Consider the following 22,685-nt stretch of genomic DNA (forward strand, 5'->3'; position numbering starts at 1 on the left):
AGATACCTGAGGGTTTGTAGCGCTATATAAATGCCAAATTATTATGATGTGAGTATCCTGTTGTGCTGCACTGAAAAATCCCACGGTTTACAGCAATACATTTGAGAAATGCTTAGAACATCAACCAATGTGTAGCACATAGTCATTTATAACCGTTCAATGGTTAATGAACAAATGTAGTTTATGATCTGTATTCAAACCATCATTAGTGGCCTGTAACTAAAAAATCAATCTGGCTTCTTTTGGCCTCATGGCCAGCAATCTGTTGTCAGATCTAATGTTGTGTTTAAAATGTTTGTCTAAAGATCTGATGCGACTAGTATTGCCCCTGTGGTGTTGGTTCCAATGGTTTGCAAGAGGATTCTATTTATTGTCCATTCTAATTGCATATAGATATTCAGATTTGGAACCTTAATTCCACTTTAGTGCTGCCGATGTAACATTTCTGGTAAGCACAAGGTATGAAGGAGGGGTGTGTGTGTGTGTGTAGGGGCTTTTCAACAAAGGGCTGCTACTGCTGTATGGTAGTATGAATTAAATGGTTTAATAGGGTACCCGTAGGCTGGTGAGTTTTCAGAAATCAAGGCATTTTAACCCTGATTGTGAGTGAATTTGATTGAAAATGGAAGATTGTGTAATGGGTGCGAGAGATCTGGAAATAGGTTGCTGATGCTCTTGAAATGAGAGTGAATAACTGATGTATCCTAGAGCAGCATAGCCCTACATTGACTTTAATTTGTGTGCCCCCAACCTTCACCTTGCTTTGATTTCTAGTGTTAAAATAGTATTGATAGTAGTCCTTCAGTCCTGTGGATTTCCATGGGAATTTCAGTATTGCAGAAGCCTCATTACAGCATTTGAAAGTAGATTTTTGAGTGAACTAGAGGGGTTCAAGGTTGCCTAGCTTGGGGCCCGGTGGAAGTTCTTGGAGGCTGATGGGACCGGAAATGATTGGAATCTTGCAAAAGTGATCTGATTTCTATGGTGTCAGATTGTTCCTGCTTCTATGGCTGTTATTGAGATTAATATTGAATTGAGTAATACTCCTTTTATTGGCTTCAGAAGGATGGAAGGCAGTCACCTGTACTGGATTTTGAACCTGTCTGCAGGTTGCCCACACCTGAGGTGAGTATGAAACTTTTGGGGGGCCCGGGGGGAGGTTGTAGTGATGAAGTGGAAGTTGCGTGTTTAATAATTCATGGAAGGTGGTAATGATTTGTTAGCGTGTGTCTAGACACCGCTAATTATGGTTGGCTGAATAAAGTAGCACTGGTTTTGAGATGTGAAGGAAGGTGAAATCTTTGGTACAGTGCATTGAATCTAATAACCTAATTGAGTGGGAATGTAAACTGGTGAGGTGGTGATCCCTGAAGGCTTTTAATGGGGGCATGGAATAGAAGTTGGTATAAGGTGTCCGAAGCTGATGTAGGGTCTGATAGCTCAGGGAACACAACTCCCTCTAAATTGCACCACATATCCTCCCTGACCTAGTTTGAAATATTCCAATTTACCTGTACAATAATTGGCCCAAATGCACCTGAACTTCAAGGAGAGTGACTGGTTTAAGGTATAGAAAGCAGATGAGCGGCAAGAGGTTGGGAGAGATAACAAACTTCTGGTGGTTGATTATGTGTGCAGGCCTGGCACCCGACAGGCAGGGCAGCTTGCTGAGCAGGATCTTTTGTTCTGCTAGTTTGTATTAGTTTATAAAGCGTTTTCGCCAAAGCACCGCACAATTGATAAAAGTACAAACATTATGGAAAATGCAATTCTTAAGGAGTGGAGGAAGAAAATAACAAAATGATTTAGAAAGAGTAGAGGCGATTGACTTGAAGACGAGTCCTGAATAGATGCAGCGAGGGAGTAGAGCGAATTGTAAGAGGGAGAGTTCCAAAATGTAGTTACAGGAAGTGAAAGAGTGGAAACCAGAAGATGCTTTAAGAGAGAGCAACAAGGAGCAATTGAGATTGCGATCGCAAGGTGCCGGAATCAGTGTAGAGAGAAATGTGAAAACAAAGGTGGGGTGGAGCGAGACCCTAGAAGTACTTGACAATGAAAAAGTGTAACGAGGTGAGATTCAAAGATGAGAAATAAACAGACGTGATGGATGTGCACAGGTGAAGGAGGAAGAGCAGACGAATGGCAGAGTTAGAAATAGAACAGAGTTGTGTAAGATGAGAGCTAGGGACTAAAAGGGCAGCAAATAAGTCAAGACAGGAAAAAAATAAGTGAGATAATAAGTTTGGTAGCAGAGAATGATAGAAATGGGGGGAGCGCAACAGATTATAGAGATGCAAGCAGCAGACATGAGCCATGTTGGATATGCGAGCAGAGAAGCATAGAGAAGATTCGAAAAAGACACCCGGATTTTTGGCAACGGGTGAGAAAGTAAGGAGTAGGATGGAAGAGTAGAGGGTGATAAACAAGAGGAGCTCAGTTTTAGTAGAATTAAGATATTGAGAGGTCATCCAGGATTGGATTGTGGAAAGACCACTGGAAACGGTGAAGTCAGAAAGAGAACAAGTTTTGTTTGTCATCAACATTAAAGTGACACGATAGATTGAAAGAGAAGCTAGATCAGATAGAGGAATAGTGTATAGGGAAAAGAGAAACCCAGGCCTGAGGGATTCTGTTGCTCAGGGGATGTGGAAAAGAGGTAAAAGCAGACCAAGAGACTGAGAAGAGGAGGTTCAGTAAGAATCAAACATTTTCGAATGAAACCTGGAAATCCAAGAGGACTGAAGAAGTGATCAAAGGCCGATCTGAAATAATTGGTATAGAAGTTTTTTTTGGAGTGCCGTGCAAAAAGAAGGGAATTTGTCACATAAGGAAGAGCCGTCTGTGTAAAGTGAGCGCGGGGGAAACTCACATTGACCAGGGTAAAAGTGAGTTTAGATGAGTTACCTGTAAGTAGACTGCATGGTCTAGGAGTATGGAGGGAGAAGTAAAATCATTCTGATGTTCGCAGAAGTGGTAGGACTTGATTACATTTTCTAGGATGGGTATGATGGTATGTTTAAAGGAGGAAGAGATAGAAGCAGTGAAAGATGTTCATAAGACTAGTAGCATAGGGGATAAGATGACAGAAGGAATAAGAGGAAGGGAGATGGACAAGAGAGGAGGCAGTTTGGTGGGCACGCGTAAGACGACGTGCAGCGTATAAATCGGTGATGGGTGCGAAGGAGGAGGAAAAGGAGCAAGATCGGAAGAGGAAGTGGGAAATGAGTGAAGGGCCATGACCTTGAAAGTGCAGAGATCAGCAAAGTCTGAAGAGAATAATCAAGAAAAGGAGGAGGCCAGGGGTTGAGCAGAGTGAATAGTATTAAGAAGCTGGAGGAGATTAGAAGGATGGTGCGAGTTATCATTAAACCGAGATACTTTGTTCAACAAACTGAAATACTTTGCTCAACACTTCTGTTCCTTCCCAGCAGCACATCTCAGATTCATCCTTGCCAGTGGAAAGAAATGACATTTTCAGAAAGGGACCTGAGCTTGTGGCCCTTTCCATAAAGGACAGGAAGCTGCAAACTGAAGGTGCTACATTGATAGACTGGCACTTTCCAGGCCCAGCAGAGGGCGCTATGTTACATTACCCAAACCAGCCAAGGGTGCACTGAGTGTCGTGGGCATGAATGCCAAGGTCCTACTATATGGCAAATGCAGACCCAAGTTTTCGAACACATTTTAACTGAATAGGGGCATGTTTTAGCTCGGGCCATTGTAATAGCAGCAACTTCTAAACCTGTCCAGTTTGAAGCATTCTTCCCTAGTACAAACAGAGCCAAATTACATATGTTTCTTCTGCAGGATGTTTGTGATGCCCCCCTGACTTTACCTATAGGCTGGCAATTCCTCATCTGCGGGCCTTGGTGAAAGTCGGTCGCTATCGCAGGGAGTCACTGAGCCTGCTACAACTTAATCATCCATCCTCCCTTGGGTAAGATCCTTGAGAAAGCAATAGCCATGCAATTTCTCCAACATCTGTTTGAAACTACGTCCTACCAATCTGGATTCAGACACAGATGCAGCCCGGAAACTGCTACCATCAAGGTGATCAATGCCGAGGTGCTCATCCTTGCCTCCTGGATCACCTCAACCGCTCCACAGCATTGGATACAGCAGACCACCATACACTTACCAACATTCTACTTTGCTGCATGTGGATTGTTGGGCAGTTGTACAATAGTCCACCTTAAGATAAGTCTTCTAAAGTCTTACCTAATTGAACGTATAAAGCGCACGTCCACCCAAAGGCATCTTGGCACTAGACAGATTACAGTCAGGCAGCTAGTCATAGTTGGCTTAGTTTAAACAAAAAAACATCTTCAATGGCTGATGGAAAGATAGATGGTCGGCCATAGCCTGGAGATGTTAAGAGAGGGAATTCCCAAATCTTGCCGCAGCAACGGAGGAGGCCCATCTCCCCCCCCACCCTACAGAGCTGCACCCCAGGAACAGAGATGGTACAAGACTTGAAGCCAAGTGGACGATTTGAAACATGGGGGCAAATCTTGCACTGCAGATATTCAGCCCACAGGCAAAAGGGCTGGTGCACAATGCACATACATTTAAACTGCACCCTTTGCAGTTAGACGCACGGTATGGAGTGTAGAACCACCAGTTTGGCTGCCACATTTTGCAGTACTTGAAGGCGATGGATTAAATACTCTGGCTGTGCTAAATATAGGGAATTGCAATTGTGGAGTACACTCCATACCAGTGCAGCAACCAGTGGGGCGTGGAACTGCACAGGGAGGAAACAAATACCCTTTGCAGAACCCTCAATTTGTAGTGCCCAGACTGACGGCCAGCTGCCACCTGGCCCTCCAGTAAGATAAAGGAGATCTTTACTCCTAAATCCTTCACAACAGAGACCGAAAAGGACGAGACCCAAGAAAATAAGGCCAAAAGGAAGAAGTCTAAAGAGAAGAAACAGAAGGGGGTCAACCACCAGGACCTAGACGCCGGATGCGAAAGATCAAGCCACAGAACAATCTGGGTATCAGCACAGGAGTAACATCGGAGGCCGTGGGAGTGGATGAGCTCAACCAACGGTTGGATGTACACATTGAACAAAGTCGGACATAAGGCTGAGCCGTAGGGGGACCCATTAAGACAGTGGGATAGAAATAGAACAGAAAGATGGAAGAAAAGAATTTGTGCATGATGACCAAGAAAAGCTGAAAACCAAGATGACGCCTGTCCAGAGATCCCCAGCAAGACTGGCGAGCAGAATGGAGTGGCCAACGGTTTCAAAAGCCGCTGATAAGTAATATAAACGCTCCCACTCCACCGTGATCAGAGATACGCATGGTCATTCACCACAAAGACAAGCACGCTTTCTGTGCCCCGGCATAGGGCACAAACCAGACTGGAAAGGATTGAAAAGGTAGATGCCTCAACAGAGCGAAGAGTGGAAATAGAGATTCCATCAACTTCATAAACAATGGTAACAAAGAAATTGGACAAAAGTTAGCAGGAGAAGAATCCAAAAGAAGGTTTTTTTTTTAAGAGAGAAGTCGCAAGTGCATGTTTCATCTGTGAATGAAGGGACCAAAACTGACATGAATGGTTAATGGCTTGAGCCACCCAAAATAGCAATGATTGGCATAATGTCTTTGCACACGGCTAATGGAATGGAATCTAGCGTGGATGCAGATTTAAGCATGGAAGTGGCCTTCATTATCTCCTCCACTGAAAACCGAGGGAGGGAAGATCAGACTCAAAGTAGCAGACTTGGGAATGACATGGGGAGATCCACTAGGGCCTAAGGCCGATGCGGAGATCAAAGTGCGAATACTTAACATTTTATTGCAGAAGAAGCTTTACAGCGAGTCACAACTTCTGGGGGGGACAACCCCTACTTGAACCCCAGCAAGCGAGGATTGAGCACGCACAAGTTTGATTAATTATCTAGGCTGATTAAGAGCAGCCTCCACCTTACTTGAGTAGAACCTACCCTTGGCAGCCACAATGGCGTTATGAAACACAACCGTAGCCTGGCGTAACAGCACCCAATCTGACAGAAGATAGGAACTTCTCCACTTTCGTTCAGCCTGCCATCGCTTGAGTCGCAGAAGCTTCAAATCGAACCACTGCCCAGACTGACCAGCTCGCTGTCTACATAGTCTGACAGGGGCAAGACAGTTGGCTGCCTCAGTGAATACTTGGGCCAGAGACACCAGGTCCATCACTGGGAGGGCCTGGCATGCTGACATAACAGGCTGAGCCACCTTAGCTGCATCCACAACCTCAGCTGTTTCAGAACTTCAGCTTTAAGGCTGACCTGAGGAATACTCTTCGCTGTTAAAGAGAAATGGGTCACAAAGTGGTCAAACCAAACCAGTTGGAGGGCTGGGAAGATGGAAACCGCAGGATGAGAGAAGATCATCAGGTCAACTGCATTGCCCAGGTGATTGGTGTAGGGCCAGACAAACGCTGCAACATATCAAGGCATAAACGTCAAGAGGGGCTGGTCTAAACTAGAGTTAGCCTTTAGATTAAAATCCCCAACTATTATCAGTTTTTTAAATTTTAGCTGAAGCTCGGTAGCCAGATTTAAAAAGGCATTAAAAAAAGGATCATAGCAAGGACGATAAAGCGTTGAGACATAACTGGAATCTGAGGATGCGATGGATAAACCAACTAGCAGGGCTTCCATTTTAAGCCCATAGTCAAAGGGGATTGCAGAAGCCGCTACAGTGAACTTGTGGATCAAAGATTTCCCACCACCAGATGTCGTGGACGGGCAGTCAATCCGAATGATTTTATAGTCTAGTGCAGGACCAGAAAGGTTGCCAGAACAGTCAAGTTGCACACCCCTTGCTGGTACTTGTATAAAGCCCGCTGCCCATGCTCTGCTTGCCGGCGCTGCTCGAAGTAGTTGCTCGTGAGACAGCACTAACCGCCTGGAGGGCCCACTTGGAGATGCAGGGCTCCAACTCTTACCATAGGCCTGAACCACACAAGTATGTTCATCAATGGATGAGCAGCCTGGCTTATCTTAAGAGGGAGAACAGTGCTGTAGGTGGTAAAAAGAACTAGGAGTATACACATGGGCCAAAGAAACCCTGGCACACTGTTATAGAAACATAATGGAGTATTTTATATATACACAAAGGTAAAAGGAAAGTACTTTAGCATTCAATAAATAACTTTAGAAAAACCAGTGCATCATTCAGTTTGTAAACCACTTTGTAATATTTTTCAGAATGGCAGTATGCAATTCAGGTAAGTAAATTCCTTAGCAGCTCAAGCGGCACAATTTAATGCGAAATACGGTGACTTTTCATATATCCTTATTTTAAAATTCTAGAAGAAGGTGCTACTTCTGTCAGCTAGTTTGACCAATCTGGATGGCTGCTTCTGGAGGAAAGTTCTGAACCTCCCTATGGGATTTCCAGCAGCAGTCATTGGGTACCGACTGACCCAATCCTCTATAGAAGTATGTGTTCATATGAAGAAAACGCAATTTGCTAAAGTAGCTAATGGACAGGGAAACATGTTTACCTCTAAACAATTGGTTGCTCCACTGTAATGAATTAATGGTACACTATAACGTGACAGTTGAGTTGATTGTCGCCCAACAAAGCTTAAAGAAGTAGCTTGGAATGGGATTGGATTCCCTCAATCCAACAAGTTCGCAAATACCATCTGTAAATTGGAATTTTGCTTGACGTTAGATCATTGGGCGAAATTCCCTTTTCCTGAGTGCTTGAGAAAAGGTGGGGCGGGACCAAAGAATTTTATCCATTCTGTCAAACGGAAGGGAATATTGAGTCACTGTTCCACCTGTTATAAGAATGTCAGGTTCTAACGGAATAGAGAATGTTTTATTTTAAGCACCTTTTTTGAAGACTTTGGAGCACTTTCGAGCAGTTTTGTGTGGCAACGTAGAATGATTTATACTGGTAACTATAGTTGGAGTTGGGCGGCACTCCACTTTTTGAATGAATTTTGACCTTTTTTGAAAGTCTATTTTATATAAATGACTTCTATTTTATCTTGTATTGTAATTTACATGGTAATGTAAATTATTCTGTTAAACTTGAAACTTGTTAGAGGTTTGTTTTAACCACTAACTAGAAAATAAAAATAATAAATACTTTTGTAATAACTGTTTCATGTGAGATAAAAAAGCAAAACCACCACAAAATAAGTAAATACTTGGCAATAATTTTCACCGAGGCCTAACACTTTAGAAGTCGTACCTAACTGGTTAGGAGTGTCTAGTCAATTTGGAGGGTGAAACGGGTAAGGCAGAGCTGTAGAAAATTCAAAGGTCCCTGAGGAAGTCTTCTGTAGCAAGTAACAATTTTAGTTGGAAAAAGGGTCAGGGACTTCGGAAAAATAACCTTGCAGGCTCACGGGCATTCGTCCTGGGCAAACATGTATGAGCAAACTCCCAAACACACACATCAGCACTCCAGCAACCTAGGAGCAGCAATTCAGCTCTAGATAAGTTCTACCCAGAGCCCCACAGCACCTTAGGAGTGAAGAAGTTGTTGCAGCACTATGCCCCCACGATGCAGCAGCAGCAGACCCGCATCGGATTCCAGGTCGGGCTGACGAAAGGGGGGACACTAGAATGGATCTTGCAGCAGCTGTCCAGTGAAGCATCTCTCAGCAATGGATTCTTCTCGGTTCTGTGACTTTGGCGCCTTTTGGGGAAAACCAGTAAAGAACTATTACCGGCCGGTTGATTCTCGCTCTGATGTGGCATTTATAACACGCCTGTACACAAGTGTTCCTAGGCGCGACAAGACGAGGGGGAAACAAAGGGAGGACAAACTAACTATCTCACTAGGCCTTGTCATTCAGATTGTGCCAGTGCTGGGAAGAGTGAAGTGTAGAAGTGCCAGAGGGCAGTGGACGGGGGAAAATGGGGGGGGGGGGAGTGCAGTTAACTCACAAGTGCATCCAGCTGGTGGCTCATGAGTGCAGAGAGAATGGACTGTATGCTTGCAGATACAGACATTTAAGTGCTGGGGAGCCCGGGGGCAGTTTGAGGGCAACTGGACATGCAGGAGCCTAGGCCCAAGTTCATAGGGTGACAAGTGCGCAGAGCAATCGGGTTCATCAGCAGGGGAGAGGAAGAGAGAAAACTGAAGTGAAAAGGAAAGTCTTGAGTTGCTTCCGGAAACCAGAGGTGGTTCTGCTCAAGTTTGAGAGCCAGGGAGGCTGTTCCAGGAGGAGGCCCGGCCAAGGAGATAGATCCATCCCCAACTCTCTGCTTGGAGAAGCATCTGACCCTCGGAGATGAGGTGGATGAGCGGAGAGCTTGAGAAGGAAGATATTTTGGAAGAGAAAGTTGGAGGTGGAGCAGACCACTACTCTAGCAAGGGGACGTCAAGGAGTGGAATCTTGCTTCTGGAGGTCTGGAAGGAGTCCACCGAAGTTTCTTAACAATTTGATCTTCGGAATACTATGCACTGCACAGTGGCCAGAGATTCCAGGGTATTGGTGGTTTGAAGCCCGTGACGGTCACAGCTTGTTGTGGGAGGGCTCAAAATGCAGTTCTTCTCAAGACGGGTTAGTCCCACCAGTCTAAAGGGGAGCATTGTCCTTTTAAGAGTTCTCCTGTTTGACTTGAAAGAAGAGGTTGGGCAGAAGCGATTGCAAAGCTGGCATCTACGGTCGTCTGGAAGCAGTTGCAGAAATCTCTCCATCTTCCTTGTTGATTCTAATGTTCGTAGGGATCAGCTTCTCTTCAGCCTCAGCATCCATACCTTTTATGCAGGAATCCAGCCAATTGGTACCCATGCACCATTCAAACTGTGTGTGGTAGCTGTCCTTTCAGGACAGCCTGTCCCCAGTTTGAACTGGTTCCAGGCAGGCACACCAGAAGACATAGAACAGTGGAGTTTGAGTCCTCCCCTGCTTCCTGTCCACAGACGCACGGGATCCTTGGCAGGCTTCACAAAGGATTCTTGCCAAAGACAAAAGTCCAACCAGGACCTCCCCCCACCCAGCACAGCAGGAGGACCAAGAAGGCACAAGCAACCAGGAAATGACGAAAAAAGAATACAGCCACCCTTTTGGGTCAATGGTGACCCTTCTGTGTACTGCCATGCCTGGAAAGTAACAACTGCACAAACATAGGTAGGATAACAAACACCACTGCCACCAGCCGTTCAGGTTAGCTTGCAACTGTGACCAAACAGTTACAGCCGCAGTGAGAAAGGGGATACTATGTAGCCCCTCAGCACTCCTCATAAGGTGGGGTGTGCTGATCTCACAATATAAAAGTTGCGAAAGATGCTAAATATTCCCCTGCCCTTGGGAGCATTAGTTCTCACAAGGAAAATAGCAGAAAATAAGAATGGAAGCAAAAGCGGTTCCCAGACACACTGTACAGAGTGTGCTGTGTGTAGCAAAGGTAGATTACGGATGCCATAGGTGTTTGTTTTACGGCTCTGACAAATATCCTGCTTCACTGCTTCCTATGTTTGCAGTGACCTTGCTGGGCTCTCCATTTATTGATTTTAAATGGGTGTTTGTCTGAAGAGTGCCCACCATTGTTTAGTCTCGCCCCCTTTGTCTTGGAATGGGCGTACTTGACTCTTGCCCTGGGCCACGGCTGTGAATCTTTAGGCACTGAGTATATAACTCTGCAGCCTTTTGGTGCCAAAGGGTGCTTGCGGAACTGACCTTTCAGCCAGTTGTCAGGAGATGTGGGCTGAAAACAAAGGTATTTTGGGTCTCTGTGGAGTCCCGAATAATTGTCTCCTCTGGGTCTGACATGTTAAACCCCCACCCCAAAGCCCTGCCTGGTAGCTCGACGCCTGTGCACTTACTGGAGTGTGCCAATATTTTCATCTCTGGCATATGCTTCCCAGCCCTGTGCTGACGTGCAGCACATGCGGTTTCAGAGTGGTCTCTGGGCAAATGCTGATAGCACATGGTCTATTTAAATGTGCATAACACTTATGACATGTTGGGCAGAATTGAAAGATCATTTCCATGGGCTTTAAATTCTGATGTTGGAGAATAAAGTTTAAAATTACGAAAATGGATGATGGTCTTTTCATATCTACCTTTATGCCGTTAGTTTAGGAATGGTTTCGTTTAAAGCCTATGGTGCTGTGCTTCTGTGCCGATCAGGCTCTTTCTTTCAATGTTTCTTTTCTGTTTCTGCTCACTCCTGCGAATCTCAATAGTGGCAAATAATCTAAGGCATTGTGTGTCCCTGCACACAGTGTGTGAGATAGGACAGGAAGCGCCTGTTGACAACTACTCTTAACTTGTAAGACACTTGACCTACCACTAGACGGCAGAATGTACATTGCATGGGATTCAAAATGGATTCAAGCACCAGAAAAACCATTACTGGGTAAGTAGCATTTGTCTCATTTCCAAAAATAGTGTTCTCATGTTGCCTTTAAGGGTTGTACATACATCCTAATTTCGAGATGTGGGTAGTTTGGAAACTGGCTGTAAATTCCATCCAACACAACAGGACATTGGGAAAAGGCTTTTAAGATTATTCTTTTTAGGCCAAACACTCTGGATCCCTGGGGAGTTAGGCACTCAAAAGGTTGAACATGTAATGAGCAAATACTAGAACTCCAGCGAAAATTATAAGTGACAGAACAGATGGGTATGGGTGTCTGCTTCACTACAGACCTTACTATTGTAAATGTTCAAATGCAGGCTGGTAGTTTCCGTCTATTGAAATGCACTGTTGTAGAACAGATTATAGGTCTCATTCAATATGATTTAAGGTGCCTGTTTTCGGGAGTTCCATGAAGCAGCAACACGGGTCATGTCACAGGGGTACATTTGCATTGCACCATTTGTCCAAGGCATGTTGTCTATCCTTTGAATGGAGTCCGGCTAACTAAGTACTTTACGCCACAAATCGGAGCCAAATAACTCCCAAGTTACACATGCCCTTCATTTAAGGGTCATGGAGACCAGTGCGACTGTACAGTGAAAAGGGTGAACACATTGGTGTCCTGGAATATTGATCTGATATCCAGCTGGTTACTACTTTACACTTCCATTGTGCATTAAGCCTTTTTGAATCAAATCCGATAGCTATTGCAGTCTGCCCTACTTTTACAAAGCTTTTATTGGTAAAAGTAGTCCTGTAGCATGTACACATGGACAGTAGAGGGAAGAAGGGAAACGAAGGAACTAAAGACTTCATACATTCACATTTTCTTGTGCTTTCACTGTGAATTGACTGTTGCATCATAACTTTACGCTGTACCTTTTTGTACTTGAAAGCAGTTTTCACTTCTTGCAGATGTGAAACCTTTGATTGTCTATTTGCATTTTTTTAATGAATGTCTACTACATTTCTTTACAATTTCAATAAGACATGTTGATCATGTATTGGCTATTGACAGCTTGCAGAACCAGACAGTGTTTTGTTCACCTACTGTATAGCTGAACTGGTCTTGTGGTGCTGTTGCAAACATATGTATGACTGTTGATGGCATGACCTACACAAACTGACTGGAAAGTAGCTCTATATAACCATTCAAGAAGTTAATATTTTTTGGGGTTTGGGGGGGTCGGTTCAGCCTCACCGCTACATGCAGTGGAACATTTTAACAACTCATTGTTTTTGTTTGTCGCTGTTCTATGAAGTATAATTTTCATTAACATTTTGGAAATTAACAGAAGTAAATATGAAAGAGTATTGGTGTAATACGATGAAAATAATGTAACAAATGACCTACATGAATAAAGAATGAGAATGAATGCAAGTTCTGAAATGTGTAATCAGTAATGAAGTTGACAGTCAAGTTAGAAATACACTGTTGCAGCTTGTACCTCAAGTAAGCAATCTTCATGACTTCGCTGTGAGACATGCATACAAGGAAAAATCAGTACTGTAGAATAGGATTCCACTGGAACAAATGTTGTAGTCCTGTCAAAGTAGGTACACTTTCTGATGACCCGCGTTCGGGCTGACATGAACAGTCCACCCTCAATACTATGTTATGTCACTGCTTTAACACACTTGTATGCTCTTCAAAAATGTAACTCTTATTTCAGCCTTGTGACTTTATGCACCTTTGTGAATCTGTAGCAGACTAATCTAAATCATTAAACACACATTTGTAAATGGCCCAGTAGTTTTGTTTGTTTTATAGGTGATATGCTTAAGTGTTTTACGGTCTGCTCCCTCAGTGATAACCTGAAGCTGTCCTGGAAAGTGTAGGGACTGGCAACTGCCTTGTGTTCCTTATTTATATAGCAAAGAAGTCCCACATACATTAATTCCGTCCACAACTATTAACTGGAATCCTGTCCAGGTTCGTCAAAACTTGGTCATCGACTGTAATGATTAGTAAACTTTACTGTAGTTCCTATGCATGGGCTGAATTTTAGGGGGGCAGGGGTGTTTGTCCCCCCAACTTTCATGGCACACCATGTTGGCCCCATCTATTAGGCTGGGGCACCTTTTCATGAGATGTCATATCCCCCCTCCCCCCCCCAACATTTTCAGCAAAGTTACTCCACTGTTCCTATGTCAGCTAATTTGGCACACAAGGCTACATTTTCTATTTTTTACTTTTGCATGAGGAGTTTGCACTATACATATTTTGAATTTGCGCTGATCCTATGCCTCAGAGTCCTGCTTCCTGGAGTTCAGTTGCGCATCCTCACAAAGGCTGCCTTTGTCATTTTGGCAATTAACTGATTCCTCTTTCAGCTTGAATCCTCCAGATGTAGGTCATTGTAGTTCTCTCATTAGGATCTCGGGTACATAACTTGGATAATCCTGGTGAGTCTCCTCTGGCCTGTCTCTGTAGGTATATATTTATGTATATATTACAAAAATACCCAGCAACGTTTGACCAGTGTCGGTGTGGAGAGGAAGCAGTTACTTGGCTGCCTTTTTGTTTAAACATGGAAAGATCCCATTGCAGTGACTGAGAGACGGTCCTTTGGAACTTGGTTGTGCAACCGGGATGTTATGCTTTTTACTTTTCTGAATATTGTTGGACTGCCCATCCACATCTGAGCCTGCCTCAAAGCGCATGCAAAGTGAGTGACCAGTGTCTGGGATGGCTCGGCCCAGACTGAATGTCGACGCACACATTTTGGTGCAGTCTACAAGTGGTGAAAGGGAGTACTCTGCTAGAAATTGGCACTTGTCTGTGCTTTATTGCCTTGGATAAGATTACAATTGAGTTATTGTCAGAGCAGCTGAATCTACTGGTGAGCAAGCTCTGTTAACCGAATTTGCTTTTATGATGTACTGCCTGCGAAGTCCTAGCTAGCCTCTGTGATGACCCTCAAGCGATAGACTATGTTAATGATACCGGAAAGGGAACAGCGAGACCAACACGATTTACGGGGATATCCTCAACTTCAATCAACATGCTAAACACTCCTGTGCAACACAGCAGAAAAGCATCTACTTTTGCATCATGCCCTGTAGTAGTTCTTCAAGTATTATGGTTTCAACCATTTCCCTGAATGATCGTACATTGTCATTTACCACAATCAAAAAGAAAATAACTTTTTTTTCTTTAAAGGTCGTTGTCTGTCTGAGATTTCCATTCAGCTGCTTCACCGTTAACATGTTTGGTAAACTTTGAAGTAGACGATGCACATTCTCCCTAAGCCCCTTGCAACAGATCACTCAACTCAGTGTTAGATCCTGTGAGCGGCCTTACAATGAGTGCAATTTCAATGACTTCAGCTATATTTGACACTCAAGCAGGTCGCTGGATAATTTGGGTCTGAAGACCGACCCTTGAGTCATTCTGTACATGACGTGCAATTGCAGTTAAATGAGGCAGTTACTGAATCCAATATGACTGCTTTAAAAGTTGTACTTGATTCACTTGTTGAAGGGGTTTGAATAATTGAAAGGCGAGGTTCGTGTTCACTTGCGTATTTAACTGGAAATGACAAAAGAACTAGGAAGTTGTTAGTTTTCCCTGGTCGCCTTAAAGGGGGTGATCATGTTTTTGGGGTGCTAGAAGGGATGACGGTGGAGCTGGCACAACATTCAACCCAATTAGCAGATCTAAAGGACGAGGGGAAAATCTCAAACAAGATATGCAAAGCTGGCCCTCGAAGTTCAACTGTTTATTGATAATTTGAGTGAGCCAGAAATAATTGATTGATATGCAGATAAAGATTGCAATGTTGTATATGACACGTCATTGTCACTGTCAATTCTGGAGGACTGTTCCCAGTTGGCTAAACTTCCTTGTGAACTTGATGGAAATTAAGATATTCCAGAGTCTGAGTGTACCAATAACATCTAAGGAAAGGCAGGGGTGGAAAAAGAAATGAGGGCAACGATCAACTGGTGCAAACAACTAAAAACATTCTTAAAATTAACGTTTAAAAATATATATATATATATTTGTTTACATTACCAAGAAATATTAAGATCAATAGTAATCAGCCCCTTAAGGAAGTGGAAGCGGCTTGCCATACTATGCCTATACTAGAACCTCTTGTACAAAGTCTGCTTAGTACCTCTTGTAGTAATGAATCAGCAGACTCCCCTTACACAAGTATTCTTGTCATAGCAAAGGGATCATTCATTGGTCTTGGTCATTTCAACTTCTGAATATTAGGGCAGGATTACTGGTCCTTCAGAGTCACAACAGTGTGTCAACCCAGTGTGGAGACTCTCTGGATGTATTGACGGGGTAAAATATTGACAAGAGCAGGAGCTGTGGAAAATAATGTAAATGCTACTTTTGAAAGAGAACCCAAAGAATGTGGAGTCTAAGGATTCAGGCGTGAGGTGTAATGGGTTCATCATTGAGTCTGTTTTTCCTGGGGAAGATGACATTATAAGGAACCGGCGTAAAATATTGTCAACACTACACTAGATTCCGGCATTAAGAATTCTCAAAGGATATTTCTAGAGTGGAATTTATATTGAATATTAGACTGGACCTTGATGTGATTGATATACCATCTTATTTGGTAAAAAGTCATCTGTTGGCATATGTAGACCGGTTGTGGCAAAGCGGTATAGACCTGGGCCCCTATGGAGGAAATTAGGTTGCGCCTGTAAGTTTAATATGTTGCGCCAGTAAATTTAATATCATGCACACGGAGCAATAACTCATCTCGCAAGGTGACATTTAATCGTAATCCTTTTGAGTCCTACTCTTACACAAAATTGAACATGGGTACCAGAGGTGCTGGCAGTAAACCTGAGGGCATACATTAGGCCGGGTTTTTAGCATTGCTTGCTGGAACTCGAGGCTTTAAGCATCTCATCCATGAAGAAAATGCCATTTTAAAGCTCGAAGTTGAATTAATCTTCTCTCCAAGAAACATTTCTGATTGTAAATAGTGATATTGGATGGCTTTATAGTGTCAACAAATGGCATTGAAAAATCTGAAGGGTAGTCCTGGTTTGTTGCTAGCAGGCATGAATGATTGGGCGCAAATAATGGATATTTTGCAGTGTTACCCGCCATGCATTCAGGTTGTAAGAGTGAAGACTCATTGCAACCCTGGAGCATTGCTTTTTACACATTTATATTGTAATTACCAAGCAATGAGTAGGAAGAGATGATTGAGTACTTGGAGACTATCTTATTAGGATATTTGGGAAATTGTGAGATGAATTGTGATTATTGCTGCCGATTTCTATATGGATTGATTAGCTGGATATCAAACCAAGGACGTTGGCCCTCAACACTACAGTGTTAGGGGACTGAAATGGGCAACCTTTTTTAGGCAATGAGACTTTGTGTGGGTGATTTCCAAAACAAACCCACGTGGCAACGAGGTAGCCAGAATTCGAAGACTGATTTAATTTTTGTAAGGCTAATCTATTTCAACGGTGTGAGCATTTTAATGTATGTAACAGAGATCTTAGCGATCTCTGTATTATTGGGGAACTTTGTGTCCCTATTCTGTGGATATTATTTGCACACAACCTTGCCTGAAAGTTAATAATGCAAAACATGTTACTATGGAATGAGAGGGCAATGATTGGATTTATGAAAGCCTTTAGAGAGGCCTAGTCTGGAATAACAGCTTTGTGGAAAAATGCTGCTAGTGTTCATGCATTCTTTTTTTTAATGCTGCAATACAGTTTCTAGTAGTAAAGTCCCTGGGATTAGAGCAACATCATTGAGGGGTGACTATATGCCTGAGATTCTGAAGATTAAGAGAGATGAGGAATATCCGAAGGATTAAGAAAATGGTTCTGAAAGAGATTGATTGTACCACGTTAATAAGACCAGAAAAGTTGAAGTATATGCATAAAATAAGTGATGAGTTATGAGGCAAAAAAGTGCAGAGGAACTTATTCTAGAGTATTCTGCTGAATTCAGACTCGAGCTTCTGGAAATTAAAAAATGAATAGGCAAAATCCCAAATTAAACTACAGGAGAATCCTATTGCAGAGGACATTTGGATAACGCAATTCTGTTATTCCTCAAAGACTGAACCTTAGTTCTATGGAGGAGTGGGTGATTCATGGCATCTCAATTTTGACTGTGCAGACGTTGAAATGATTAAGAAGATGAGTCATTCTCCAGCAGTGGATCTTTTATTGATTCATATGCTGTGAATATTCCCCATTACTAGGCTGTGAATCCTCGGTTCACACTTTTTCCATAGTAATAGAAAGAAAAACGGTATCCACTGTGTAGCCCATCACCCTCTTTGTGTGCTTTTGGTCCCTACCAATCGGACTTAGAGTATGCAACTCCTCCCCTGCTGCCTCTCTTCATATCCTAACCGGATGCCATGCTGGAAGGAGTCCCGTTTTCCTCGTCGGTGAGAGCTTCAAAACTCAGTGATTTGGAAAGACCATCTTTTGAAATTAACATCTTCAGGAAAGACATCAACCCTTATCACAGTAAAGTGTGGGGAGAGTAAACATTGAAGGGAAAACAGTCCCTCTTCAAGGCATGTGCCACATGCAGTCTAAAAAGACATTTTTGAAGGGGACAGGCATGTAGATTTTATCTGCTGTCTATACCCCAATCACGCACAAAATCTCTCAGACAGGCGTAGTATACTCCTGAGCTGGTTAAATGGGGGAAACTATCCCACTTCAGAAGCAGGGTCACTGAAGTCAGGTGGTGACCAGGCGGTCAGAAAAGAGGATCCCTGTGGAAAAAAGAGCAAGGTCTGAAGAATGACTGGCAAAAAGGTCTAAATTACAGGGGGAAATGGTGAATAGTCTGCAGACCAGGCAGCGCAAAATAAAATACCCCCCTCCCGGACAAATGGCAGGGCAACCACACTTACTGAAATGAGCATAACTATTACGGCACCGACAAGTCACCCTTGTCGACAAAGAAAATGAAATTGATTCTGAAGCACAGCAGCAGGCAGCCCGGGTTCTTTGATGCTGTTGACTCCATGCTGGAAATAACCGTCAAGCGGGCCACTACCATCATTGCGGTCCCCATGCCTTTCGCAGAAAACACATGCACAAATCAAGCCAACAGCAGGGCCAGCCCCGTCGGCACACCTGCAGTAATCTTTACTAAACTCACAAACCCTGCTCTCCATGCAGGTGTTGTCTACTCTACAGAACCTACTCCCAGTTAAATACAAATGTACCTCACCTTGCTGAAGACACAACCCCACCAGTCCTGGGGCAGTTGCAAGGGCTGTTAGTGCCAGTGCATCGCCAGCAAGGCCAAGACTTGGGTCACTAGTGGCAGCTACACTGCCATGCAAAGCAATGGCAAAACAAAAAAGGCATTGCTGGCCACATCCAAATACAGCAGAGGTCCCTCTCACCCCAGCGTCATGTAACCCAGTGGAAAGCCCTAGTAAAACGGCCACCGCCAGGCAAAAACCCACCTCCGAATACAGTTGCACCTCGAGCGGAAGACCTGGAGGAGGGGATCTTACTGTCTTAGTAATACCGACACAGACCAAGATTTGGAGGACAGAGCGTCTACATCTACTACAGGCTCCCCGTCTAGAGATGACAAGTGGGATACTGATTATGACCCTATGGATGGCCCAACAGACGATGTGTCGAAACCATCACCGCCGGATGAAATGGGCGCATTCCACTCTAACTAAAGCATGCCAAGATTTTGGCCTCACTCCATCGGAGAATAGTGTTTTCTCTGACCACATGAATAAGAGAAGAAAGTCAGTGTCTTCCATTTCTATCCTCGACCACGTGTGGTCGGAAGGGCTTCTCACCAAGAAGCACCCTGTCACTGAGCCAACAATCAAAGGTAGGCTGGAAAAGAAATGTACGGCCCCAGAGGCCACCCCAAAGGGACTTGCAACCCAGCCTATACCATAATCTATTGTTAGCTGCAGCCAGTAGAAAAGCACGCGCAAAAGTGCAGGGTACCGCCGGAGAGTGAAGGCCAGAAGCTAAATGCTTTTGGGGGAAAGGTACCAACAGTGGGAGCCGCAACAGTGAAAGCGGCAAACACACTTGCAATCATTGCCAGATATGATCGTGAAATGTGGCTCCGGTTGGCTCCCAGCCTCGACTCTCCCTGAAGAAAAGCATACGGCGGCCATGGCTTTTCTCAAAGAAGGGGAGGAAGCCTCAAACCATAACAATATTGTGGTTGGTCTTGCAGAGACAGGGTTCAAACAGATGGGCAACGGGGTAGTAATGCATAGCCAAGGATGTCTGCGTTGCACGGATTTTCACCAAGAAGTGCAACATAAAGTAATGGACATGCCTTCTGAGGGCGAAAATCTATTTGGCCCCAAAATAGACAAGGCGTTAAAGGTTGATACACGATTAGGTCATCAACATTGTTGCAACATAGACGTTTTGTCCCTTCAAGAGTGCTTTAGGAAGAACAAACGCCTGCTTGCAGTCCAAGAGCAATTTCCTGGGATACCAAATCCCAAAGGAGTACAGACAACAGTGCCGAAGAGGATCCTCTGGCACCCAAAGGGGTTGGGCAAAGCCCCAAGAATGACAACAGTGGCATACTGCCAATATAAGGGAAGGTATTGCGCTACGCCCATTTGTGACGCAACATAACAGACAAATCAATGCTACAAATGATTCAGCAAGGGCATCTGCTGTAATTACCCAAGCATCCAATTGATATCCCTCCATTAAAAACGCCCCACATCTAAAGGTGAACAAGCAGGAAGTGAACCAAATACTGGCAAAAAAACGCAATACAAAAAGTGCGGAGGCGTCAAGGCAAAGGGATTTACTCCTGATACTTTGTGGTGAAGCTACCTGACGTGGAAATTAAACCAGTACATCACAAAACAGCGATTCAAAATGGTGGCATTGCAGCAAGTCACAGGCAGTGCAATCACGCGGCTACCTGGCATCTCTGGACTTACAAGACTCATACTTACACATCCCGTTTCATCCAAGACAACAGAAGAATGTTTTGTGGTAGGAAACCCAACACTAGCAGTTTAGAGTACTCCCATTCGGGCTCAAATCAGCGCCCAAACATTATCAAAATGACTAGCACCCGTGGCTGCAGCACTAAAAAAAGGAATCCACTTCTCTCCGTATTTAGACGATTGGTTGGTCCGAGCGCCAAGCACCACTGAGGCACAGAAGGCTATCTCCGGAACTCAGGCCCTACTTCAGCAATTGGGCTTTGCAATCAACTTCAAGAAGTCTGCATGGTTGCCATCAAAGAAGCTTGTGTTTCTTGTAGGTCACTTGTCCACAGACAAGGCTCTAGTCAGACCTTCCAGAGATCGAGTGATAATGTTCACATCACTAATAACCACCTTCGAAGACGGATGTTGGTCAAAGTGCTTGGGTCTGTTGGGGGCCGTGTCCTCTTGTATTCCCATCATTCCGCACTGCAGGCTGCACATGCTAGTGCGACAGCTGAAATGGTGGTCACACACTACAAACCTGACCTTAGGCTGTCTGTTCCAGGAACCGGCACCGCACCATACTCTGTTAACAGACGCTTCATTGTCCAGCTGGGGAGCTCACATGGGGTTGGTCCATGTCAAAGGGCAGTGGATAAGTGACGTGACAACGTTACACATAAATGTCTGAGCTCAGTGCAGTGGGATGGGCTCTAAAATCGTTCCTGCCAGTAGCTCGATACTGTACAGTCCGAATCCTCATCGACAACACCACGACAATATGCTATGTTTCAAAACACTTGTGTATAGGCGCGTTATAAATGCCATATCATATACCTCGGGGAGTAACCAGGTCATCTAACCTGTCGCAAAAAGCACAGCAGATATGGCACTGGGCTATCGACAACAGGATGGATCTGCAAGCTTTTCATCTCCCAGGGGTTCACAATTTGATTGTGGACAGCCTCAGCAGGGCAACCACGCAATGCCATGAGTGGGAGATAAACCGCAACCAACTCTACAAGGTTTTTGCTCTATGGGGTCACCCTCTAGTTGATCTGTTTGCAACCAGGGCGAACGCAAAATGCTTGTGGTTTGTGAGCAGAATATAACAGCAAGGGTTCTTAAAGCACTCATGAAGCCACCGTTCTAGTTTATAATAATAGCTCCTTTAAAAATTCCTGCCATGGAAGGTGGGTTTCTTAATTGCCATTACATCGGCGAGAAGAGTCTCCGAATTGCAAGCCTTTACAATCATTAAGCCATAACTGTGTTTCTACAAGAATAAAGGGGTCCTCAGCACCAACCCTCACTCCATACCTGAAGTGCCTTCCAAATTCCATACCCATTCCACCATTTCTGTAGCTGAATTTTCTCAGCACAGAAAACCCCTGGCAGAGGTTGCACTAAACTCCCTGGATGTTAGAAGGTGCTTAAATACCACCTGGACAGAACTAAATCCTACAAAGCAAGGCATAGCAAGATTCATTTCCTCTACCATCTCCTCTTCACACCCAAGCAAACGAGCCTTTACAAGGGACACCTCATGCCCATTCAACAAGGGTTTCTGCAGCCATGTGGTCTGGCATTCTTCTGGCAGACATTTGCCAAGCAGCCACCTGGGCCATTTAAGAAACCTTACTTTCTCAACCATTGGCATATTTCATAAATTGATATTTTATTTCTATCGGGCTCATACCCAAGTGTTTCAGAGAACGACAAGGCAAGGGAGGGGAACAGGGGAGAACAAACAGCGATCTTACTAGGCCCAATGACATTGATAACTCGCAAGTGCATTGGAGAGGGGGAGGGGAAAAGTGCATGGAAGGAAGTAGAAGTGGAAAGTGCGAAGCAGAGGACAAACATATAAATAACAATAAATAAATAATAAAGGCAACAAACAGTGGTAATGCAGCCAGCAATTTGCAAGTGCTAGGTTTAAGGCAGCAGACAGGGTAGGTCTGATAAGTGCAGGAAGAAAAAGGGGTGGCTGTATGGGTACAGATACAGACCCCAGTGCAAGGGGTGGCCCGGAGTCAGTGCGGGAGGGTGGCAGGGTGAGCAGGTACCTGGGCCCGAAGGACAGAGGGTGGCCAGGTGCATGGTGCAAGAGAGAACAGATCAGCAAGGGAGAGGTGGAGCAAAGGCAGAAGAAAAGTGGAAGGTCTTGAGGTGCTTCCGGAACCAGATATGGTTCTCAAGTTTGAGTGGCAGGGAGGCTGTTCCAGAGGGAGGCCCCAGCCGAAGACCGAGATCTATCCCCAGCTCGTTTCTTTGAAAAACGACTGACACTGAGGGAGTTGGAGGTAGAGGAGCGAAGAGCTTGAGAGGGGAGGTATTTGCGGAGGGATAGCTGAGGGTATTTTGGCCCCAGGCCCCAGAAAGCCTTGTGGACAATGCAGAGGGTTTTGAATTTAATTCTTGCATCCACTGGGAGC

At 44.3% G+C, this 22,685-nt stretch overlaps 1 protein-coding gene and 1 long non-coding RNA gene across 4 annotated transcripts in view; both read left to right on the forward strand.

Annotated features, from left to right (window-relative positions):
- The window catches only part of LOC138528873 (uncharacterized), a 31,360-nt gene extending 29,049 nt beyond the window's left edge, over positions 1–2,311 (forward strand). The window contains exon 2 of the long non-coding RNA XR_011284274.1: positions 1,063–2,311. This is a non-coding gene — a long non-coding RNA (uncharacterized lncRNA). The remainder of the gene's footprint in view (positions 1–1,062) is intronic.
- PSPC1 (paraspeckle component 1) overlaps positions 1–22,685 on the forward strand; it is a 998,435-nt gene that overhangs the window by 673,660 nt on the left and 302,090 nt on the right. The window lies entirely within an intron of this gene.

This window comes from Ambystoma mexicanum, chromosome 7q (genome assembly GCF_040938575.1).
Source record: "Ambystoma mexicanum isolate Mex_15411 chromosome 7q, UKY_AmexF1_1, whole genome shotgun sequence".
Classification (NCBI taxonomy): domain Eukaryota; kingdom Metazoa; phylum Chordata; class Amphibia; order Caudata; family Ambystomatidae; genus Ambystoma; species Ambystoma mexicanum.